This window comes from Rattus norvegicus, chromosome 17 (assembly GCF_021556685.1).
Source record: "Rattus norvegicus strain SHRSP/BbbUtx chromosome 17, alternate assembly SHRSP_T2T, whole genome shotgun sequence".
Taxonomy (NCBI): Eukaryota; Metazoa; Chordata; class Mammalia; order Rodentia; family Muridae; genus Rattus; species Rattus norvegicus.
The window spans coordinates 16575970-16601308 of record NC_141550.1 but is presented as its reverse complement, the minus strand read 5'-3'; the positions used below and the strand labels follow the sequence as shown (position 1 = coordinate 16601308).

Here is a 25339-nt window from a genome sequence, read left to right as displayed (position 1 = left end):
GTCTGCTTGCTGCCTGCTCCCAGAAACCTCCACCTCTCTATGTATCTATGTAGCTATCTATGTATCTATGTATCTGTCTATGTATCCAGATATCATCTATGTATGTCTGTGTATCTCTGTATCATCTATGTATCTATGTTCATTATGTATGTATGTGTGTATGTATGTATGTATCTACCCACACACACACACACACACAAACACACACAAACACATGATCACACACACATCTATTTATCTATCTACCTATCCATCTATCTACCTATTTATCATCTATATTGTATATCTATCCTACTGGCCTGTTTCACTCCTCCTCTGTGTCTCCTTTCATCTAAACTAAGTCACTTCACTATTTTCTCTCAGCCTTCTTCTCTCCTGTAGTTTATTCCTTGCTGAATCTTGATTGACAGGGGCCATGACGAGCATAAGTAAATATTCACGAATTATTAATAGAATAACTAAGAGAGGGAAATGGCCACGGAGCTGGTGGCTTTCCACTTTTCTTGGCAGGCTATGTGTGCTCTTGCAATAGGCTACATTTTTGTATAGGGACTTACACTCCTCTCTCCCTTGTACTGTGGCGACAGCCTGCATGCTGGCCTCTATGGGACACTGAGCAGCAAGCCATCTGCCACTACCAGCTCGTATTGGAGCCCTCTCCCACCCAGTGTGGATTCTTCTAGCAGCCTCCAATTCTTAACATGTTCTTCTACCTGGTCTTAGAGTTTCCAATTAATTTTAACAGTCTTTGAATTCAAATCATTTTCAGAGAGCAGAAGATAGACTTCTTATAATCACAGTTTATTTTCACAGTTGGCTGAGTTCAGGCTCTGGCATTCCTGTCGTCTCTCCTTCATGGTTTCGCAGTCTGCTCACGGCTCATAGCCTACTGGGAAGTTCTTTTTTTCACTCCGTGTACTCTGTTAAGATGGAGAATTTCAACATGGAAAACAAAGTCATGTTGCTAAATACATGTACCCATTAACCACTTAATGAACATCACATTCAAATGAAAGGGTCCAAAATCTAACCAGAACAATACAGACTTAGCTATAAAATAAGATCCAGGTCACAATGGAGATGTCTTTCTCATGAACCAAAACCTCCCTTTCACTGCTAAGTTTCTATTACTGTCTTCGGGTATTTCTTGGACTAGATACCGTGGTACTAAGTAATCCCTCTGGAAACAAAATAATGTCCTTCTTCCTTCAGTTCCTTTTAGTCATTGTGTTTTATCACAGCAACAGAAAAGTTACTGATACGAGGAGAAATAAACACATCTGGCGGTTTTGGCTTTGGCATCCGGAATGCCCTTAACCCCCAACCCTAGCCTCCACCCCCACACTTACCGACTCCCTAGACTGTGACTCATTTTAGCCTGAAGTTCCTGGGATTTGCTACCAAAAATCGCATAAGAAATGAAAGCACAGGAGGTAAACAGTAAGGCGTGCGCTGCTCTGGGAGTGAAGAGGACTGAACCAGGGCAGCATCGCAGGAGAAAGTTCTGTATGTGAAGAAATGACTTCAGTGCTGCTGTGTGCATAGAAGAACAGAAAGGAACTTCTCCCCGTGTAGACGGTTTTGAAAACAAAGAATTTAACTACTTTGCATAGAAGGATGAACAAAGAGGTGAGCAGTTTGAGGATAAAATAAAGAATGAAATGATTAAATATAGAAGGGTGAGGTAGACTAAGAGCCTCCTACCAAGGGAGGGTCTTTAAGAAGAGGAAAAAGCGAGAGAGACCCAACCGCCTGGTCAGGTGGGCACTCCTGAGGCTGCAGAGCGGAAGAGACCACCAACACTGCTCACCCCTGCCCACATCCCTGGCCCAAGAGGAAACTGTATAAGGCCTCTGGGCTCCCGTGGGGGAGGGCCCAGGAGCGGCAGGACTTCTGCGCCTGAGACACCGCCGCCGGAACCTGAAAGAAACAGACCGGATAAACAGTTCTCTGCACCCAAATCCCGTGGGAGGGAGAGCTAAACCTTCAGAGAGGCAGACAAGCCTGGGAAACCAGAAGAGACTGCTCCCTGCACACACATCTCGGACGCCAGAGGAAAAAGCCAAAGACCATCTGGAACCCTGGTGCACTGAAGCTCCCGGAAGGGGCGGCACAGGTCTTCCTGGTTGCTGCCGCTGCAGAGAGCCCCTGGGCAGCAACCCACGAGCGAACCTGAGCCTCGGGACCACAGGTAAGACCAAATTTTCTGCTGCAAGAAAGCTGCCTGGTGAACTCAAGACACAGGCCCACAAGAACAGCTGAAGACCTGTAGAGAGGAAAAACTACACGCCGGAAAGCAGAACACACTGTCCCCATAACTGACTGAAAGAGAGGAAAACAGGTCTACAGCACTCCTGACACACAGGCTTATAGGTCAGTCTAGCCACTGTCAGAAATAGCAGAACAAAGTAACACTAGAGATAATCTGATGGCGAGAGGCAAGCGCAGGAACCCAAGCAACAGAAACCAAGACTGCATGCCATCATCGGAGCCCAATTCTCCCGCCAAAACAAACATGGAATATCCAAACACACCAGAAAAGCAAGATCTAGTTTCAAAATCATATTTGATCATGATGCTGGAGGACTTCAAGAAAGACATGAACACACTTAGGGAAACACAGGAAATCATTAATAAACAAGTAGAGGCCTACAGAGAGGAATGGCAAAAATCCCTGAAAGAATTCCAGGAAAACACAAGCAAACAGATGAAGGAATTAAAAATGGAAATAGAAGCAATCAAGAAAGAACACATGGAAACAACCCTGGATATAGAAAACCAAAAGAAGAGACAAGGAGCTGTAGATACAAGCTTCACCAACAGAATACAAGAGATGGAAGAGAGAATCTCAGGAGCGGAAGATTCCATAGAAATCATTGACTCAACTGTCAAAGATAATGTAAAGCGGAAAAAGCTACTGGTCCAAAACATACAGGAAATCCAGGACTCAATGAGAAGATCAAACCTAAGGATAATAGGTATAGAAGAGAGTGAAGACTCCCAGCTCAAAGGACCAGTAAATATCTTCAACAAAATCATAGAAGAAAACTTCCCTAACCTAAAAAAAGAGATACCCATAGGCATACAAGAAGCCTACAGAACTCCAAATAGATTGGACCAGAAAAGAAACACCTCCCGTCACATAATTGTCAAAACACCAAACGCACAAAATAAAGAAAGAATATTAAAAGCAGTAAGGGAAAAAGGTCAAGTAACATATAAAGGGAGACCTATCAGAATCACACCAGACTTCTCGCCAGAAACTATGAAGGCCAGAAGATCCTGGACTGATGTCATACAGACCCTAAGAGAACACAAATGCCAGCCCAGGTTACTGTATCCAGCAAAACTCTCAATTAACATTGATGGAGAAACCAAGATATTCCATGACAAAACCAAATTTACACAATATCTTTCTACAAATCCAGCACTACAAAGGATAATAAATGGTAAAGCCCACCATAAGGAGGCAAGCTATACCCTAGAAGAAGCAAGAAACTAATCGTCTTGGCAACAAAACAAAGAGAATGAAAGCACACAAACATAACCTCACATCCAAATATGAATATAAAGGGAAACAATAATCACTATTCCTTAATATCTCTCAATATCAATGGCCTCAACTCCCCAATAAAAAGACATAGATTAACAAACTGGATACGTAACGAGGACCCTGCATTCTGCTGCCTACAGGAAACACACCTCAGAGACAAAGACAGACACTACCTCAGAGTGAAAGGCTGGAAAACAACTTTCCAAGCAAATGGTCAGAAGAAGCAAGCTGGAGTAGCCATTCTAATATCAAATAAAATCAATTTCCAACTAAAAGTCATCAAAAAAGATAAGGAAGGACACTTCATATTCATCAAAGGAAAAATCCACCAAGATGAACTCTCAATCCTGAATATCTATGCCCCAAATACAAGGGCACCTACATACGTAAAAGAAACCTTACTAAAGCTCAAAACACACATTGCACCTCACACAATAATAGTGGGAGATTTCAACACCCCACTCTCATCAATGGACAGATCATGGAAACAGAAATTAAACAGTGATGTCGACAGACTAAGAGAAGTCATGAGCCAAATGGACTTAACGGATATTTATAGAACATTCTATCCTAAAGCAAAAGGATATACCTTCTTCTCAGCTCCTCATGGTACTTTCTCCAAAATTGACCATATAATTGGTCAAAAAACGGGCCTCAACAGGTACAGAAAGATAGAAATAATCCCATGCGTGCTATCGGACCACCACGGCCTAAAACTGGTCTTCAATAACAATAAGGGAAGAATGCCCACATATACGTGGAAATTGAACAATGCTCTACTCAATGATAACCTGGTCAAGGAAGAAATAAAGAAAGAAATTAAAAACTTCTTAGAATTTAATGAAAATGAAGATACAACATACTCAAACTTATGGGACACAATGAAAGCTGTGCTAAGAGGAAAACTCATAGCGCTGAGTGCCTGCAGAAAGAAACAGGAAAGAGCATATGTCAGCAGCTTGACAGCACACCTAAAAGCTCTAGAACAAAAAGAAGCAAATACACCCAGGAGGAGTAGAAGGCAGGAAATAATCAAACTCAGAGCTGAAATCAACCAAGTAGAAACAAAAAGGACCATAGAAAGAATCAACAGGACCAAAAGTTGGTTCTTTGAGAAAATCAACAAGATAGATAAACCCTTAGCCAGACTAACGAGAGGACACAGAGAGTGCGTCCAAATTAACAAAATCAGAAATGAAAAGGGAGACATAACTACAGATTCAGAGGAAATTCAAAAAATCATCAGATCTTACTATAAAAACCTATATTCAACAAAATTTGAAAATCTTCAGGAAATGGACTATTTCCTAGACAGATACCAGGTATCAAAGTTAAATCAGGAACAGATAAACCAGTTAAACAACCCCATAACTCCTAAGGAAATAGAAGCAGTCATTAAAGGTCTCCCAACCAAAAAGAGCCCAGGTCCAGATGGGTTTAGTGCAGAATTCTATCAAACCTTCATAGAAGACCTCATACCAATATTATCCAAACTATTCCACAAAATTGAAACAGATGGAGCCCTACCGAATTCCTTCTACGAATCTACAATTACTCTTATACCTAAACCACACAAAGACACAACAAAGAAAGAGAACTTCAGACCAATTTCCCTTATGAATATCGACGCAAAAATACTCAATAAAATTCTGGCAAACCGAATTCAAGAGCACATCAAAACAATCATCCACCATGATCAAGTAGGCTTCATCCCAGGCATGCAGGGATGGTTTAATATACGGAAAACCATCAACGTGATCCATTATATAAACAAACTGAAAGAACAGAACCACATGATCATTTCATTAGATGCTGAGAAAGCATTTGACAAAATTCAACACCCCTTCATGATAAAAGTCCTGGAAAGAATAGGAATTCAAGGCCCATACCTAAACATAGTAAAAGCCATATACAGCAAACCAGTTGCTAACATTAAACTAAATGGAGAGAAACTTGAAGCAATCCCACTAAAATCAGGGACTAGACAAGGCTGCCCACTCTCTCCCTACTTATTCAATATAGTTCTTGAAGTTCTAGCCAGAGCAATCAGACAACAAAAGGAGATCAAAGGGATACAGATCGGAAAAGAAGAGGTCAAAATATCACTATTTGCAGATGATATGATAGTATATTTAAGTGATCCCAAAAGTTCCACCAGAGAACTACTAAAGCTGATAAACAACTTCAGCAAAGTGGCTGGGTATAAAATTAACTCAAATAAATCAGTTGCCTTCCTCTATACAAAAGAGAAACAAGCCGAGAAAGAAATTAGGGAAACGACACCCTTCATAATAGACCCAAATAATATAAAGTACCTCGGTGTGACTTTAACCAAGCAAGTAAAAGATCTGTACAATAAGAACTTCAAGTCACTGAAGAAAGAAATTGAAGAAGACCTCAGAAGATGGAAAGATCTCCCATGCTCATGGATTGGCAGGATTAATATAGTAAAAATGGCCATTTTACCAAAAGCAATCTACAGATTCAATGCAATCCCCATCAAAATACCAATCCAATTCTTCAAAGAGTTAGACAGAACAATTTGCAAATTCATCTGGAATAACAAAAAACCCAGGATAGCTAAAGCTATCCTCAACAATAAAAGGACTTCAGGGGGAATCACTATCCCTGAACTCAAGCAGTATTACAGAGCAATAGTGATAAAAACTGCATGGTATTGGTACAGAGACAGACAGATAGACCAATGGAATAGAATTGAAGACCCAGAAATGAACCCACACACCTATGGTCACTTGATTTTTGACAAAGGAGCCAAAACCATCCAATGGAAAAAAGATAGCATTTTCAGCAAATGGTGCTGGTTCAACTGGAGGGCAACATGTAGAAGAATGCAGATCGATCCATGCTTATCACCCTGTACAAAGCTTAAGTCGAAGTGGATCAAGGACCTCCACATCAAACCAGACACACTCAAACTAATAGAAGAAAAACTAGGGAAGCATCTGGAACACATGGGCACTGGAAAAAATTTCCTGAACAAAACACCAATGGCTTATGCTCTAAGATCAAGAATTGACAAATGGGATCTCATAAAACTGCAAAGCTTCTGTAAGGCAAAGGACACTGTGGTTAGGACAAAACGGCAACCAACAGATTGGGAAAAGATCTTTACCAACCCTACAACAGATAGAGGCCTTATATCCAAAATATACAAAGAACTCAAGAAGTTAGACCGCAGGGAAACAAATAACCCTATTAAAAAATGGGGTTCAGAGCTAAACAAAGAATTCACAGCTGAGGAATGCCGAATGGCTGAGAAACACCTAAAGAAATGTTCAACATCTTTAGTCATAAGGGAAATGCAAATCAAAACAACCCTGAGATTTCACCTCACACCAGTGCGATTGGCTAAGATCAAAAACTCAGGTGACAGCAGATGCTGGCGAGGTTGTGGAGAAAGAGGAACACTCCTCCATTGTTGGTGGGATTGCAGACTGGTAAAACCATTCTGGAAATCAGTCTGGAGGTTCCTCAGAAAATTGGACATTGAACTGCCTGAGGATCCAGCTATACCTCTCTTGGGCATATACCCAAAAGATGCCTCAACATATAAAAGAGACACGTGCTCCACTATGTTCATCGCAGCCTTATTTATAATAGCCAGAAAATGGAAAGAACCCAGATGCCCTTCAACAGAGGAATGGATACAGAAAATGTGGTACATCTACACAATGGAATACTACTCAGCTATCAAAAACAACGAGTTTATGAAATTCGTAGGCAAATGGTTGGAACTGGAAAATATCATCCTGAGTGAACTAACCCAATCACAGAAAGACATACATGGTATGCACTCATTGATAAGTGGCTATTAGCCCAAATGCTTGAATTACCCTAGATCCCTAGAACAAACGAAACTCAAGACGGATGATCAAAATGTGAATGCTTCACTCCTTCTTTAAATGAGGAAAAAGAATACCCTTGGCAGGGAAGGGAGAGGCAAAGATTAAAACAGAGACTGAAGGAACACCCATTCAGAGCCTGTCCCACATTTGGCCCATACATATACAACCACCCAATTGGACTAGATGGATGAAGCAAAGAAGTGCAGACCGACAGGAGCCGGATGTAGATCGCTCCTGAGAGACACAGCCAGAATACAGCAAATACAGAGGCGAATGCCAGCAGCAAACCACTGAACCGAGAATAGGTCCCCTATTGAAGGAATCAGAGAAAGAACTGGAAGAGCTTGAAGGGGCTCGAGACCCCAAAAGTACAACAATGCCAAGCAACCAGAGCTTCCAGGGACTAAGCCACTACCTAAAGACTATACATGGACTGACCCTGGACTCTGACCCCATAGGTAGCAATGAATATCCTAGTAAGAGCACCAGTGGAAGGGGAAGCCCTGGGTCCTGCTAAGACTGAACCCCCAGTGAACTAGTCTATGGGGGGAGGGCGGCAATGGTGGGAGGGTTGGGAGGGGAACACCCATAAGGAAGGGGAGGGGGGAGGGGGATGTTTGCCCGGAAACCGGGAAAGGGAATAACACTCGAAATGTATATAAGAAATACTCAAGTTAATAAAAAAAAAAAAAAAAAAAAAAAAAGTTTAAGGTTTGGGCCTGAAAAAAAAAAAAAAAAAAAAAAAAAAAAAAAAGAAGAGGAAAAAGCAAGTATCCAGTTTTCAAAAACAGCAGGTGAATGTCTGAGACGTTAAATTAAACTGATTTCTCCATAGTATTATATTTTTAATTATCCACGATTACTTCAGTCCTTGGGAAAACCCTCCCATTCAAAACACTATTGGTGTAGTTATCCTTAATAAAGGGAGGAGTCAAGAGAGTGGGCACAGTGAGGTGCACCTATCATCCCGGACTCAGCATCACCAGAGTGACAGAAGGAAGGCCTGGTTACCAGGAACAAGGACTCACTGTGGAAACCAATCCACGGAGAGAGCTCAATGCCCTGCAATCCACAGGATCATGGTGTAATTTCGAAACTTGGTGATAGATGCCATGAACTGAGTGTCTGTGCACATCCGTCGGCTGATGTCTTCTCCCCAGTGTGATGGTATCTCAAAGTGGAGCTTTGATGCTTCCGAATGTAACCGATGCCCTTAAGAGAAGAGACCCTAGGGACCGGGGGAAAAGGCTCTGTGAGCAGATAAGAAAGTCTTGCAGGCAAATGTGGAGACCTGAACTTTTACGCCACGGAGCCCGCATGAAAAGCTGCGAGTATGTCTCTGTAAGGCTAAGTAATGCTAATGCTGCAGGTCAAAAACAGGCATTCTGGACGCTAGATACAGGCTCAGTGAGAGACCTCAAATCAAGAGAAATTAGCATGAGTGGCTTCCATGAAAATATAGACTCATGTACCTGCACATACTACGAATATACTGTATATATAAAAAATAATACGCACACCGATATATGAATATACTATACACACAAAAAATAAAATAAGACAAACACACACACACACACATGAATAATACATGAAAGTTTTTGAGAGAGATCATTCTAGGAGACGATCTGAGGGGCAAGCAGAGGCCTGTGAGCCAGTAGAAACGACCATGCTGGAAACCTAGACTGGAAGTTCAGGGCTCCAGAAGCTTAGGGATCAGACTTGTTTATAATATTTGTGACGGTAGCTCAAAATAGCTAGGACAGTGACCTAGCCCATGGCAATCATGGGTGCATGTTTCAACATGAAGGGAGGGGGTTTGGATGAGGGAACAACTCCGTGTAGACCGTGGACCCAGAATGAGGCTGTGTTTGGCTTCCATCGTTAGCACCAGAAAAGGAAGTGAATGAAAGTAGTTCTCATCAAAGTCTAGATGACTGCATAGTACCCATTCATTCTTCTTTGGAAGATCCCCATCCTCGAATACTCAAGTCCCATTACAAAGTGCCTAATCTCAGTGGTTATTCATATTGAAATTTCACATATCTAAATCATAAAGGCAATTGCGCAATATTTGTGGGTTTGGATGCGATTACCTCACTCAGAATGATTATTTCTAGCTTCATCCATTTGCCATCCCATATCCCAAGGTGTATTACAGAGCTATAGTAATAAAAATGGAATGGCATTTCTATAAAAGTAAATATCTTGATCAATGAAACAAAATTAATGACCCAGACATAACTCCAGACACTTATAGACACCCAACTTTGCACAAAGAGGCTGGAAATACCCACTGGAGAAGAGGCAGTATCTTCATCCGGTTAAAACCAGATGGCTGCGTGTAGGAGAATAGCTTCATATCTATCATCTGTACATAAGTAAGTCCAAATGGATCAAGGACTCCAGGATAAGACCAGATTATCTGAATCCGATAGAGGAGAAACTAGGATCTGGCACAGGGAAGGACTTTCTGGACAGGATACTGATAACACAGGCACTAGAACAGATAATAAGTAGCACCCCATGAAGCTGAAAAGCTTCTGTATAGCAGGGGACATTATCATCTGAACAAAGCAGCAGAACAGAGGGGAGAGGGGATGGGGGAGGAGCTGCATGAGGGGACAACGGGGAGGAGAGGGGGGCTGTGATCATGTGATCGGGATATAAAGTGAATGAATAAATTAATGGACAGCACAAAGCAAAACAAAAGAATGGAAAATATCTTCACCAGTTATGCGTCTGATGTACAGTTAGTATCTAGATATATGAAGAACTAAAATATTGAATATCAAGAATTTAGTCCGATTTTTTAAAAAATGGGGCATAAAACTAAATTGTTCTTAAAACATGAAGCACAAATGACCGAGAAACGGTTTTTTAAACGTTCAATGTTTCCTTGGCCATCAGAGAAACGCAAGTGAAAACTGCTAGAGATTTCATTTTACCCGGGGTAGGCCAAGGAAAACAAATGACAGCGCGTGCGGCCAACAGTGCTGAGAAAAGAGACACTTATTCGTCGCCGGTAAGAGTGCCAACTTAAACAGATACTATGGACATCCATGTGGTGGTTCCTCAGGAAGCTGAGACTAGATCTACCCAAGATCCAGTTATATCACTATTGAGCACTTACTCAAAAGACTCTGGCACCCTACTACAGATACGGATCCATGCTCACTGTTGCCCTATTTCTAAACGGCCTAGATGTCAACCGACTGATGAATGGATAGTGGAAATGTGATATGTTTATACAGTAAAGTATTATTCACATGGTAAGAAAAATGAAACTATGAAATTTTCTTTTCAGTAAATGGAAGGATATTGATTTATTGAGCAGTGCGGTCGAGCAAAGGGCGTCCATCACGTCTTGTCAAGAAGGACATTTGGAACTCGGGCAACTTTCATGCTCAAATCTCGAAATCTTTTAAAAAAACAATCTAGGGGCTGGGGATTTAGCTCAGTGGTAGAGCGGTTACCTAGGAAGCACAGGGCCCTGGGTTCGGTCCCCAGCTCCGAAAAAAAGAACCAAAAAAAAAAAAAAAAAACAAAAAAACAAAAAAACAAAAAAAACAATCTAGCTCAGAGAGTATGCAAATGCTTTCTCGTGTAAAGACAAAAGTTTAAAAGCATTTTTAAACCGATGCCATGTTAGAAAAAAAATCAAAAACTCTTTAAATCTGTATTACGTGCTATACCAAAATCTCAACTAATACTTAGAAGTGCCCCCATTTCTCATGTGTTGATGCCGTCTGTAAACAACTTCTTCACCACAATCTCTGGGATATTCCTTGTAAACAAAAAGGGGAGCTTTATTAAAATCTCTAATTTACTTGTTTATTTATTTTTACATAGAAAACACCAATAGCATGAGCTTACAAAATGTGTGTGATCACACAAAACAGAAACATGCTCGAGCTATTCTGCGACAGATTACGTGAGGTTAGAGCAGATTTTTCACCTCCCCACGTGACAGAATTCTCTCAGCTTTTTAGGCTGCTTCACCTGAAATTCTAATCACCCTTTCCATTTGTTGCTTTCTTTCCCCTCAACATAGGTTCGGCGTCTGGTTTTCCCTATGTTCTTTACTTCTCGCCTGTTTGCAAAGCCAACATGAGGCCATAAGTGGGAATCAGTGAGGGAGCCATTCATCTGTTGTTTTTATAGTAGATGTTGCAGAAAATACATGCCAGGCATCAACAGTCTGCAACTGCCTCAAATGTGAAGAAACTGGTTTAAAAATAACTTCAGAACTTTGAAGTTTACAAAGCATTCTATACATAATTTACCCCACATGCCGGACTCAACCAATTATAAAGTATCGATTCTGACTTTAAAGAATGTCCATTCTAGAGTTATCTGTCTTTCTGAGGTGCAGTGGGAATCCTAATATTCCTCTCCTTGCTTTAGAAAGCTGTGACTTAAGACTCTCCTCTCAGCTGGTGCCAGTCACAGCCCCCGGCATCAGAAGTGGCAGAAACAGCTGAGTACCAGCCTGCCAAGTTCTTGCATGGTTATTACCCCATCCAGGCCCCAAGAGGACCTCATTATTATCTGTTTTTATAACTATGGAGAGTGAGCTCACATAGAGCAAGTGGCTGATTAGAAAGTTCACTGATGACAAAGTTTGGGTTCAAGTCCATTTCTTCTAGCTCTCAGCTCAGATCTCGCGAGCAGAACAAAGAGAATCGGAGTACAGACAGATCAGGGAGGTTGAGGTTAAGTGCACAGGTAAACAACTCTTAGAGTGAGTCCAGTCCTGGTATTTACACAGTTGAAGTTTCTGAAAAAGTCAGAGTGCAGGATGGACTCAAAGGTGCAAAGAAAGAAGAGGACTTTAACAATGTCAATACCAGAAAATACAATGAAGCAAGAGACTAAAGATGTGGTAAGGAACCATCAATGTTTCAGAAGTTAACGAAAATCATAATCAATGATCAATCTTGGGAGTTGGGATGTTTTGTTTGTTTGTTTGTTTGTTTGGTTGGTTGGTTGGTTGGTTGTTTTGTTGGTTTGATTGTTTTTTCTCATTGCTGTGACAAAATCCCAACAACAAACAAGCTACGGAAAGAACGATTCATCTGGCCAGGCTCATGGTTCAAAGTGCTACAATCCATCATGGTAGGGAAGGTAGCCGGTGAGCATGCTTTGACTGGTCATATTGCATCTGAAGCCCGAGGGCAGGAAGAGACCAATGTTGCTACTTAACTTGAGTTCACCTATTATCCAGTCTGGGATCCCAGACCATGAGATGCTACCAGCCACATTCAGGATAGATCAAACTCCACCCCCTGCCACTCCTAGTTAAGCCATTGTGGAAACATCAGCATATGCATTCCCAGAGGTGTGTCTTCTGGGGGATTCCATTGACAACGGTTAATACTTATTAACCAGCTGAGGCCAAGTAAGTGAGAAGAGCACAGAGAGGTTAGGTGGTGGAAAGGATAGAAAAGTTGGCCCTCGGGAGGAAACAGTGGCTGTAGGACAATAGGCGAGGCAATTAAAAACCAAGAAACTAACTCCTCCCACTTCATGGCCCTACTTCCAATCAACTCCCCCCAGCTAATTACTCAGAGTGAGCTGCAATGTGTTGAGTAAGTCCAAACACCCAGAATAAGATCGAGATGCATTTGTCATTACCCAAGGTGACTGGGATGAATTGTGACTCTATATATGATGTAACCTGGGCTGTGGGAATTCAGCCCAGTCTGCATTCTTAAGAGAACAATATTTCCCGCAAAGCCGTAGACTTGTCACTTGACATATACCTGTGTGTGGTGCTCGGAAATGCATGGGGGTTATTGATGATGAAAATCATCTATGCTAATCCTAATTCTGATCTTAAACTATCAGTGCATAGCTATTAGCGGAAAGGAAAGATGACAGGGGTAATCATAGCACTTAGTAGCCAAATACATTGAGAAATACGCCCATGCTGGACCATTCTCTGGTCATGACTACACGCTGGTGGGTACAGAAACATACCCCGGATTTCTACAGCCTACACCATAATCCAGCAAGGCTCTGCTCCCAAAACAGAAGTGGTCCTGAGGGAGTGAGCTCAGATGCAGATCCAGACGGAGCTGACTTGGCAGGGAATAGATTGATGTTCACATGAAACTCCCAGCAATGTTTTTAAGTCCTCAGGGATGAGTGACACAAGCCATCTCTTTCTCCTTGAAACCATTTGGGTCACTCTGGCTTCCCGTTCGCCAGGCTGCCCAGGCACAAGAGAGCAACCCTTATGGTGTTTTCGTGTTTGTGTCTTTGTTGTTTCATCATAGCTATGATAAGTGCTATGAAGCCAGAGCAGTGAGCAGGCAGAGAGCTCAGCCGAAGACAGGAGCCCTGCTGTATTCACTATTCTCAGCCATGGTTAGGACCCTGGGAGGCGTTGTTTCAGTCAAGGGAGGACAATTTCAGTCCCACTTAGGATTCGAACAGCTCACTTTGCACCATCACCAGGGAGCTGCAGGCACCACACAGATACAAATACAACAGTAAGGGATGGCCCATTCTGTAGTAGTCTTACAACTCCACACGCGTAACCCAAATATATCTATAATTTGCATATAAACATTTCTCTTTGTATATACTTGTTGATCTCGACGCTGAATCACTGGACCTAAATGTGGTTCTGCTCAAAATGTTTTTATTTCTCTGAAATGGGTAGCAAAAAGATAACATGCTTTCAAAAACCTTACAGGAGCCAGGCATGGTGGTGCACATGCGCAGTCCCAGCACTTGGGAGGTAGAAGCAGGGGAATCAGGAGTTCAAGGCCAGCCTGGGCTATACATGACTCTGTCTCAAAAATAAATACATAAATGAAATAAAATAGGGAAATAAATCAAACCTACAACTATGGTGATAGAGAACACTAGAAAGATTTTTCAAGTGTTGTTTTTTTCCTACTACACTGTTCCCAGATAAGACATGGCAGCTCCCTGGGTCTTTGATTTCTCATTTGTAAAATGAAGAGGTGGAGTGTACCCTCCCTCCCCACCTGGTTCTACCGTTTGGGGAGTCTGTTTGCTAAAGCCAAGCCCCTCAGATTATTGAAGTGCAAAGGTGCGTGTGTCTCACAGTCTGCAGATACTCTCCAGAAAAGGAACACAGTTAGCTGCTTGGGGAAAAACCAACACTAGCCACGTTTCTCTTGCAGAACTTTGTTTTTGCAGAAATGTTGCCATGTGTGTCTCTTGGGTGAACAATTCATTTCTGGAATTAGAATTGATTCCAGTGACATGAAACGTCCCCCTCCCCAAAATCGATAAAACACAAATGTCTCCGTCACAGCTTCAGTGATACACAGCTACGTTGGAAGCGGCTCTGTTGACCTGGCACTGACAAGGTGCCATTCTAAACAGCCAGATATGTTTCCAAAGCAACGAGAAACACCTCTGCTCTGTATACCACAGGCGCATTTAGTGGAACACACACATGCACAGTACACACACGTATGCATACACACACAGGCACACACACGCACATGCACACACATGCACACACACACATGCACAGCACATACGCGCATGCACACACGCACATGCACGGCACACACACACACATGCACGGCACACACACATGCACACACACACACATACACGCACATGCACAGCACACACACACACAAGCACACACACACGCACATGCACGGCACACACACATGCATGGCACACACATACACATGCACACACACATACACATGCACACACACGCACATGCACAGCACACAAACACAGGCACACACACATACATACATGCACAGCACACAAACACAGGCACACACACATACATATGCACATGCACAGCACACAAACACAGGCACACACACGCACACACGCACATACACAAATGCACAGCACACAAACACCGTCACACACACAGGCATACACACACATGCACAGCACACACATACACACACACACACATACACACATGCACAGCAAACACTCGCACACATATACACATAAGAAAACGGAAACAAACATACTGGGCAAAATTTTAAAACTCAAGAATGAAAAGAATATTTTATGCCTCACATCTTTTGAAGACATTTGAAAGAAAGTCAATTCTTTGGTGGAGGCTGCAGTTTTTGTTTTTGTTTGAGATCTCATTCTGTAGCTCTGCCTGAGGAGGAACTCATGACATAGGTCAGGCCGGCCTCAGACATAGTGAGCCTTCGGGTTCAGCCTCCCACGGGCCTGGATTGCAGGTTCTGCCATCGCCAGGCAGTAGCTGCTAATGTCATTCAGTCAATATGGCTTCACCTTTTACAGAGGTGGAGCCCGTTCTCTTGGTTTAAATATCTTGAATAAGAAGATTCTTTCAAGGGCTGGCAAAGAGCTCAGCGGGTAAAGGCACTTGCAGCCAAGCCTCATGACCACTGTGTGATTTGATATCTGGGACACACATGGTAAAATGAGAGAGAGGGGGAGGGACCAATCAGCTGATCTCTGACCATCACACATGTTGGTTCTCTCTCTCTCTCCCTCCCTCTCTCTCTCTCTCTCTCTCTCTCTCTCTCTCCCTCCCTCTCTCTCTCTCTCTCTCTCTCTCTCACACACACACACACACATGCACGGCACACACACACATGCATGGCACACACACACACACACACACCACCCCCACATGCACACACACACATAATAAATGTAAAGTGCTACACAGAGCACACCCTAAGTGGCTGTGTTCAGGAAGTAGCTAGCAAGTGGCAAAAATTCAAAGGTCAGCAGAACGCTCTCTTCTCTCACGTCCCCTTTATTAAAACTAGTATTCTTCATTTTATAAATTACACCCCCCACCACAGTTTTCCATCCCTCCAATCCTTCTAATCCCTCCCCCACCTCCTCTGTCCCCCAGATCAACTCATCCTCTGTTTCCCTTCCAAACAAGAAGAAAAAAAGAGAAAAAGAGCAGGCCTCCAAAGAATATTCATCCAACAAATGATACATTAAGACTGGGCACAAACCCTCATGTCATGGCTAGATATGGCAACCCAGTAGGAAGAAAAGGGTCCCAAGTGCAGGTAAAAGAGTCAAGACATCCCCACTCCCATGTTGGGAGTCCCACAGGAACACCAAGCTAGGCAACCATAACATATATGCAGAGAACCTCGATCAGACCCTTGCAGGGTCCATGATTATGTTCTGTGAGCCCTTGTGAGCTCTGCTTAGTTGATTCTATGGGCAGTGTTCTCATGGAGTCCTTGACCCCTCTGGCTCCTACAATCCTTCTTCCCCATTTTCTGTGAAGTTCCCCCGACTCTGCCTACTGATCAGTTGTCTCAGATATCTGGGCTACCTCTGGAAAGTGCTGTCCACTCTGAGGGAGTGTGTGCAAACCCCTGTTAATTTTTCAGTAAATAGCCTCACAGATCTACCCAGAGGAGTGTCTAGTTGATCCCAGATCCAGGTACATTGACAATCATGATTAACCATGGCAACAGGGAAACTACAGTTTCTAGAAATATCTTCAATATGTAAGAAAGAACATTCTTAGAAATGTCAGACAAACTAATTGAAAAAGCAAATTAATATCCTAACAAACGCAACTGTGCAGCCAAATACCATTTTCTAGAATGAGGTTTCCCTGGGTGGTCTGTGGAGTTCCTGATGGATTCTCTGGCAGAGATACCCAGCAGCCCCTGGGACCCTCAGTCAATAGATCTTTCTCAGTTGGCTTCTTGGCTGTAGGTATAAGGAAACACCCTTTCCTTTGGCAAGAATGAATGGAAGTGAACGGGATCCCTAAGAGCCCACACTTACCTCATCCCCAACTCTTCCGCTGTTGTGGTGATGCCTGGCATGTTGACACATCCCAGGACTGACAATGGCTCCACAAAAGTGTGGGAGTGAGAAAACCCAGAGTCAGTGTGTATTATTGACATGGGGATGACCATGTCTTGGACCAACATCTCAGGCCCTTGGGGGTAGCAATGGCTTCTTCAGATCAGGCTCTGAAGGATGGAAAAACCTTGTAGGCCAGGTGCTGGTGCTGACCAGTGGCTGACTAATGTGTGCAAAATGTAGCAACTGTAGCTTCCTCCTCCCAGACGTTTACAACCTGAGACCCCTGCCTTCAGAGACCTCCCACCGAGACGAGCTTACTCCTCAACTGTGCTGTATGTAACAAACACAGAGATTGCCGGTTGCTAAGGAGCTGGAAGCTCCATCTGAGTGCCCGTGAAATGCTCGTGACCCACCTAACCCTAGCCCTTTTGGCCCACCCGTCTTCCTGTCTGGTCTTTATCTCCTCACTTCCCCCAATCAAGTTTCCAAAACCAAGCCACTATGTAGTCTGTGCCACAAAAGGAAGGGCGCATGTGTGGAGAACCAGGTCAGAACAAAACAAAACAATAACAAAAACAGTTTCCCAGCTTTCCCACTTTCCTCCTGACAGTTACACACAAGCCTGTGGCCGCCTACAGCCCGTCTGAGACAAAAGTGACATACAGTGGCCATTAAAGAAAGAAAGGAACGACCCAAACCTTTCTTCCAGGAAAGAGACAGGTGCCTTAACCAGGTTTCTGACAGGGCCACGTGTAGGTTACAGCCAAAAACATCCTACAGGTCCTTGTAAGAAAAGACTGGTATTTTTCTAAACCTTAGGTTGTCCATGTATTTAAATACTAGAAACATGCAGTTGTCAAAGAACAAAAAAAAAGGGGGGGGGGGGACAGACGAAGTCATGATCCACCTGGAAGAGAAGACTCTACCATGACTACAGTTGCGATGTGCTAAGACATTTTTTTTTTTTTTTTTTGGTTCTTTTTTTCGGAGCTGGGGACCGAACCCAGGGCCTTGCGCTTCCAAGGTAAGCGCTCTACCACTGAGCTAAATCCCCAGCCCCACTAAGACATTTTTATAGAATCTACCTAATGATGTCATCACAAGCCGCAAGCTGACATGAGTTCACACAGAAGCCAGCCTCTTTACCTCACGCACACATGTTTAACATCTCGCCAGCGCTTGGGAGCCAGAGAATAAAGCCTTTGTGCTCACAACAAAAGGATCACACTGCTTCCTCCATACAACGCCCACTTCTCTGTAGCCAGACCCTCCAACCCCAGAGCTTTTAACAGGCCACTTGCCCACAGATGAAGAGGGGCTCTGGCATTCCATCACTGGAAAAGAATGTCGAGCCCGGCATTGTAAGGGTAAATAAAATAGTAACCCCCGTGTTAGAAAGTATGCGTCTTTTATCTGAGAGGACAGTCAATAAAGCATCTTTCATCCCCGCGAATTCCCAAGCACTTAGCCATTCATAGGGGCACATGGGGAAAGCACGTGACCCACCCTGAACAGCAGTCTGTTCTGAGATGCTATGCTACTTTGTCAAGAGTGCACACAACCCTCACCGGAAGGCAGGAAGGACAGAAATCCTGCACGAGGGGCCTACCTCTGAGGGCTTAGAACAGAGGTGCTAGCAATCTGACCGAGGTTCACTCAGAATCCGAGCTCCGCGCTGTCTGAGTTCCAAAGGAGGCTACTCTTACCATGGCTCACATGAAGAGGGGGTACGCACACCCCTTCAAATACAGGGCTCCCGTTTTTTTCTCTCTGAGATAATTGTGATACTCTTTCTGCCTTCCTGTCTTCCATTCACTCTTTATCTCTCTGAAGCACGGTTCCACTCTGCAGTCCAGGCTGCCCTCAATCTGTCCGTCTTCCTACCATAGCTGCTGAGTGCTGAGAGGACGGCATGCGCCGCTATGCATTGCCAACATACATTCTTGGAGCCGGTCTTCCGTCGCATCATTCCAAAAACCTTCCATTTGCCTAGTGTGAAGCTCCAGTTCCTTGGCACTGATGCACCTCCTCCAATCGGTCGTGAAAGAGCCCTCAGGACCTATCTATCCTCCCCAAGCAACTCTTTAAAAGCATTCGCCGTGAGGTGATGATCAAAAATTTTTGATTGACAGGGCTGGAGGGATAGCCCAGTGGTAAGCGCACTTGCTGCTTTTCTGTCTATAAGAACCAGGCTTGGGTCTTAGCACCCACGTGGTGACTCACTCCTGTTCCAGGGGATCCAATGCCCTCCTCAGGCCTCTATACACATCAGGCATTTACATGGTGCACGAATGTACATGCAACGCAAACACTCACGTAAAAATAATAAGTAAGTGCATGGTTTAAAAAATAATTTGATTCAAGTGGTTAATAGCTTATGTGTTAGCACTGGAAAGGAAGTAAATAATATTTATCTATACAATCCCAATATTGACTGTACTGAATTATAAGGAGATTATAAATTCACACTGCTCAAAGATGCAAAATCTTGCTGACTCCAGAGGAATTATTCTCAACTGGGAGAAGATTAAGATTTGGGTTAAAGGGGACTGGAGAGCTGGCTCAGCGGTTAAGAGCACTGACTGCTCTTCCAGAGGACCTGAGTTCAATTCCCAGCAACTACATGGCGGCTCACAATCATCTGTAATGGGATCTGTTGCCCTCTTCTGGTGTGTCTGAAGACAATGACAGTGTACCCACATTCATAAAGCAAACAAATAAATCTTAAAATAAATAAAAAGAGTCCAGTTAAAGACAAGGGGAAATATTTCTCACCCTTCAAATTTAGAATATATTTGTAGGATAGCAGTAAGCTGCAACCAGGTAAAGCCAACGGTGGCTCCCTATGAAGGTTTGTAGATGGGTTCAGTAGCCCATGGCCTCACGGGGTTCTATGAACTGTACCGGACGCCAGAATCCTCACTTCAGGTCTTAAAGGGCTGGTGCATTTGCAAGCAGAGGCTCGCTACTGACCCCACATGCTCTGCATGTGAACATCTGGGCTGGGGCCAGACAGTTTGCAGAGATCACTTCAACATACAACAGCACTGGGCCAGCATCCATATCGTTTACCTTCCTTGATAAATAAGGTAGTCCTCTTTTATAGAAATAGACCATCCCTCTTCAGTTAGACCTTGGGGTTAGTGAGAACCAAATAGGAAGAAGTGTCACCTACTAACCTATTTTTTTTTTTTGAGACAGAGTCACACTACAATCTTGGGTGGCCTGGAACTTAACAAGTTTAGGAACTTAACAAACGCAGACTTGTTTTTCTAAAACTCTATACATTTTTATTTGCTGTGCATGGGTGTCTTGCCTGCATTTATGTATAAGCGCCACATACATGCAGTGCCCAAGGCAGCCAGAAGAGGGCGTCAATTCCCCCCTGGAATTGAAGTTAGGGATCATTGTGAACTAACCAGTGGGTGCTGGAAACCAAACCGTCATCCTCTGGAAGATCAGCAAGTGTTCTTAACACTTAACCTTAAGTGTTCTGAGCCATCTGTCTCCCCAGCCCACATCTTATTATCCCTACAGCAGTGTTTACAGTGTTCTTAAGACACATCTTCAAATGCATACATGATGCTGAAATCCTATAGAACAAGTATCAAGGACAACATGTTAGACTGGCTTCAGGGAAGTGTCTTGAAAATGTCCTTTCTCCAGTCTCGTGCTCTGTCTGTGTGCTGAGTTCACGTATTTGGGGTTGGTTGGTTGGCTTCGTTTTGACACCTTTAATGGGGTTTTGAACATGAACTCACCAGGGTTTCAATGTGAGCGTGCACACCTGCAAGCTGCCTCTGAGTCTCCATTTTCCTGCAAGTGGTGACATCGTTGCCTTCGTAGGGGCCCTTATGCTGACACATCTGAATGCGTACACCTGAAGGGTGATTGGAGCCGGACCTAGAGATGGCTAAAAAGACAAGCATTCAGGAAAGACTGGAGAAGGGTGAATTGTTTGCAGCCCTGGTTCCTGAATTCACTGAAGAGCTCAGGAGAGAGTAGGTGTTCAATAAACAGTTGGCAAATGGGTGTTGAGAGGACACCTATAAATCTTTCCTCACATTGACTCAAACATAAAACTGAATGATAGCCCTTGGGCTAGGAAGGTTGGCTGCCGTGCCCTCCCAGAGCCTCCCCATTCCAGGTGGTGAGGAAGCCTCTTGGCTGCCTCTGCTTCAACCTCAAGGCCTCTTGTTCATCTTTTCTTTACTCTCGACAGATGCAGATCACATGGGTATGACCAGAGAGGCTTGGGTGTGAAGAAGACCTGGATCGGAAAAGGCTGGCCAGTTCTCAAGACTTACCCTTCCCCGAAACTAACTACCTCATTAACAGACTCTGGAAGCTGCAGGTGCTTAAGCAGCACACCATCTCATCTCTGGTCTGGGGCTGTGATAATGCACAACCTATTCTGTTATACATGGTAGCCCTGGGCTATGTGTACACCTCCAGCTCTCATGATCACAGGATGAAAGGCAGAACCCTAAAAGTGTGCAAATTGGCCAGAACCTATGATGGCTCACAAAAGACAAATCAGCAGTAGCTTAGAGTGGAGCAGGTACCTCTGGTGTTATTTGGGACTAAGATTTGGGGTTCAAGATCCTTCAGATGCATTATTTAGAAAAGGCAGGCCCTAAACAAAAGCTATGTGCAAGAGGCCATGGTGACTCACGGTCTGTGTAAAATAGAATTGCAGAGAAAAGCAAGCCTTTAGAGTCTCTGACAAGGTTGGAGGAAATGCTGCAAGCTGAGACTAGACTAGACAGTTTGGGCGCTTTCAAATTATCAATGGCTCTGTCCAAATACATACTTACACTTTAAGAATTGTGGTAGCAGAAAGAAAGAAAGAAAGAAAGAGAGAGAGAGAGAGAGAGAGAGAGAGAGAGAGAGAGAGAGAGAGAGGAAGGGGGAAAAGGGAGAATTGTGGTAACTTCCACGAATATAAAAATTATATTCCAGGGGTCGGGGATTTGGCTCAGTGGTAGAGCGCTTGCCTAGGAAGCGCAAGGCCCTGGGTTCGGTCCCCAGCCCCGGAAAAAAAAAAAAAAAGAAAAAAAATTATATTCCATACATTTGTCTAAGGAATTTTTAAAATTATGATGTTGGGACTAGGAGGATGGTTCAGTGATGGCTTGCCACCATCGTGAGGTCCTATATACAAATCCCCAAGTGAGACCAGAGGCTGTTGTATGACTAAATCCTGTGTTCCCAGCTAGAGATGGGAGATAGGGACAGGAGAAGTTTTAGAAGCTTGTGAATACACAAGGCTCACCTAGCATACACAGAACTGAAAAATAAGACACCTCGTCTCAAACAGGGTGGAAGGTAAGAAGTGACACACAAGATAGTCCCCGGGCACTGACATATCCACACTCACACAAGCAGAGCCACAAAGATGGAGAGAAAATCAAATGTAACTTTGTAAGGTCGGGATATCAATCTATGTGGATAGAATTGTAACTATAGACAACGTTACTAAGCGGAAGTGTGCGGATATAAATATAAACAGTGGAAATATGAACAGGGACACAACCATACAGGAATACAAACGTAATTATAAACAGTGAGTCATAGGTGTGCAGAACAGATTTTCCTCTCCATTCTACATCGATGGGGTCACAGGGAATCAGAGAAGCTCCTCACAGCACAGGCAGCCAAGGCAGACCTGCCTGCCATTCGGGGCCAAACCCAGCATGCTTCCACTTGCCACCGGGATGAGCATTGGCTGCCCTACCAGGTGCCCTGAAACTAACTCCCTCTGCTTTGCTTTGCCATGGCCCCAGGCGGTGCCCGCACCTCTCCGTGCCCAGCTGCAGGCCTTCTAAAAGCACCCAGAGGCCCTTAGCGTTACCTGGCAACGGGCACACCTGTGAGTTAGGTCAGCCAGGCAATGCTAACCTGTGTGTTGGGGCTTGTGGTTCCCAGGTGCCCTCCCAGGCTCGCTCATTACTGCTCACTCTTTTGGCCCAGAGAGGAGAACAGAGGTGATTGTTTTCTCTCCGTGTTTCCTAGAAACAACAGACGCGCTGATTAGTTATCCACTGAGAGTCCCGAAAGGCCAAGGTGCACGGTGTAGCATTAACCTGTGCGTGCACCTCTTAAGGAAGTACTTTCAAGTTTTCTTTGAAGAGGCCTCTGCCAGCAGCCAGACGCTGAACTTACAGAACTCCAAATAGCGAACGAGAACGGATGAGTTTAACAAGAAATAAAGTGTGGGCTAGAGAGATGGCGCCACAGTTAAGTGTATATACTGCTCTTGCAGAGGACCCAAGTTTAGGGTCTGCCACCTCTGCTGAGAGGCCCACAATCCCCTCTCCCTCCAGTACCAGAGAATCCCGTGCCCTCTGCTATGTTACCTACATTCATGTGTGCGCGTGCGCGCGCACACACACACACACACACACACACACACACACACACTTAAGAAAATACAATCTCTTTTTTTCTTTTTTCTTTTTTCTTTCTTCTTTTTTCCTTTTTCTTTTTTCTTTTTTTTCTTTTTTTCTTTTTTCTTTTTTTTGGAGCTGGGGACCAAACCCAGGGCCTTGTGCTTGCTAGGCAAGCGCTCTACCACTGAACTAAATATCCAACCCTAAGAAAATACAATCTTTTAAAAGTAAAAAAAAAATATACAGTAAACATACTTCATTCTCTCTCCACCCACAACCTCTGTTCCTTCGCAGTTCCTCCTCCTCTCCTGTGATGTCAAGAATCCCAGAAGAGTGGCCAGATGACCTTGGGACTGGGCTCTCTGAGAGAGCATTGTTGATTAGCACTGGGCTTTGATGACCCGCAGCCCTCTATGTATTCAGAATCCCTGTTTCTAGCAGCAAGCCCGGCTGTGACATCACTTCCTGTCTGCAGACCTTCCTACTCTCAGACACCATCTTGTGGAAGCTGATGAACTCTGGGGACACTTTCTGTAAAAAGATCCAAACACTAGTCACTTCTGTTCTAGTCACATCAATTTCTTATATTGGGGCCCTTGTTTAAGCCTTTCGTTGTTACACTTTGCCCCCAGGATGTTCTTCTTTGAAGTAACTTTAGTCTTACCTCCAGGCTGAGCTGTGAGAACTACCCCTTAGCTAGTCCTGAGTACAGTGACCAGGGTTCAAGGTGACAGATATAGCCCTTCAACTGTTCTTGCTTACCTTCTAACAGACTCAGATGGTTCCTTCTAGCTGAGAAACCTGGGAGGTTGCTACTGCCAATCTCCCTAGCATGTTATTTCATTTTTAAATGTGAAAACGGAATGCCAAGCGAGCTGTTTTTTAAGCAGTCGAAATCTTTTCCTTTAGGGGTCTTTTATAATTTGTTTTGTTTCCCGACACAGATTTATAAACCCATTTCTCACAATCTCACTTACGGGGGAGGGAGGGGATTTCCAGCTCTTGGTCTTTATTTCCTTTTGCTGATAGAGTTGATTAGATTTTTGTCTTCCCTTGTTTGAATAAGAAACATTTACATCTTTTACTTGATATATACATGGAAGAGTTAGCAGTGCCCAGAGTGAATTTGTGGCACAGTATACTGCAAAGTTGCTGATGGGAGTTAGCACAAGACTCGGGGGGGGGGGGACACAAAGTACAGAACAGTCGAAAGCGATTACCACTCCAACGAGTTCTGAAGCAGCTCAGTGTGAAACCAACCAGAAAATGATCAGCCTACAACTATAACAAGAAAGCACTAAAGAAACAGAAGCTACCCAGCAATGTGGGGGAAAATCCATAAATAAAACGCACCCCAAAAGCATTTGCTGGTAAAAGTATTTAGTGTAGCAATAAAAGAGAGTATTTGGTGTCTCTAGATTAAGTGATTTTTTTTATGGAATCTGTACAATTAAACACTATATCTGGAGTCTGTGTCTACACCTAATTGAACACAGAATCAGGGAGATACAGAATCTAAAGAGGCCGTGTATCTTCACTTTATAGACTCAAGGTTAGTTGAGCCATCTTGTTAAATAAAAAATAAAAGGTTTACTAATATAAAACTCATGGAGATAATATATATATATATACATATATATACATATATACTCATAGAAAGAGACAGACACATAGCAAGAAAACAATTTCTCTTTCATAATTCCATTTGAAATGTAAGCAACCTAAGGTTCAAAAGG

At 43.5% G+C, this 25339-nt stretch overlaps 1 long non-coding RNA gene across 2 annotated transcripts; it reads right to left on the bottom strand.

Annotated features, from left to right (window-relative positions):
* Window positions 1-780: 780 nt before the first annotated feature.
* LOC148000040 (uncharacterized) lies at window positions 781-24006 on the bottom strand. 2 transcript variants are annotated; one of them, XR_015642010.1, is made up of 5 exons: window positions 23859-24006; window positions 23113-23222; window positions 20973-21124; window positions 8448-8647; window positions 781-920 (listed from the first exon to the last, which is right to left on the bottom strand). It is a non-coding gene; the product is annotated as an uncharacterized LOC148000040 (long non-coding RNA). The 2 variants fall into 2 exon arrangements; XR_015642011.1 differs by lacking the exon at window positions 23113-23222 and having other exon boundaries at window positions 23859-24005.
* Between the last annotated feature and the right edge of the window lie 1333 nt (window positions 24007-25339).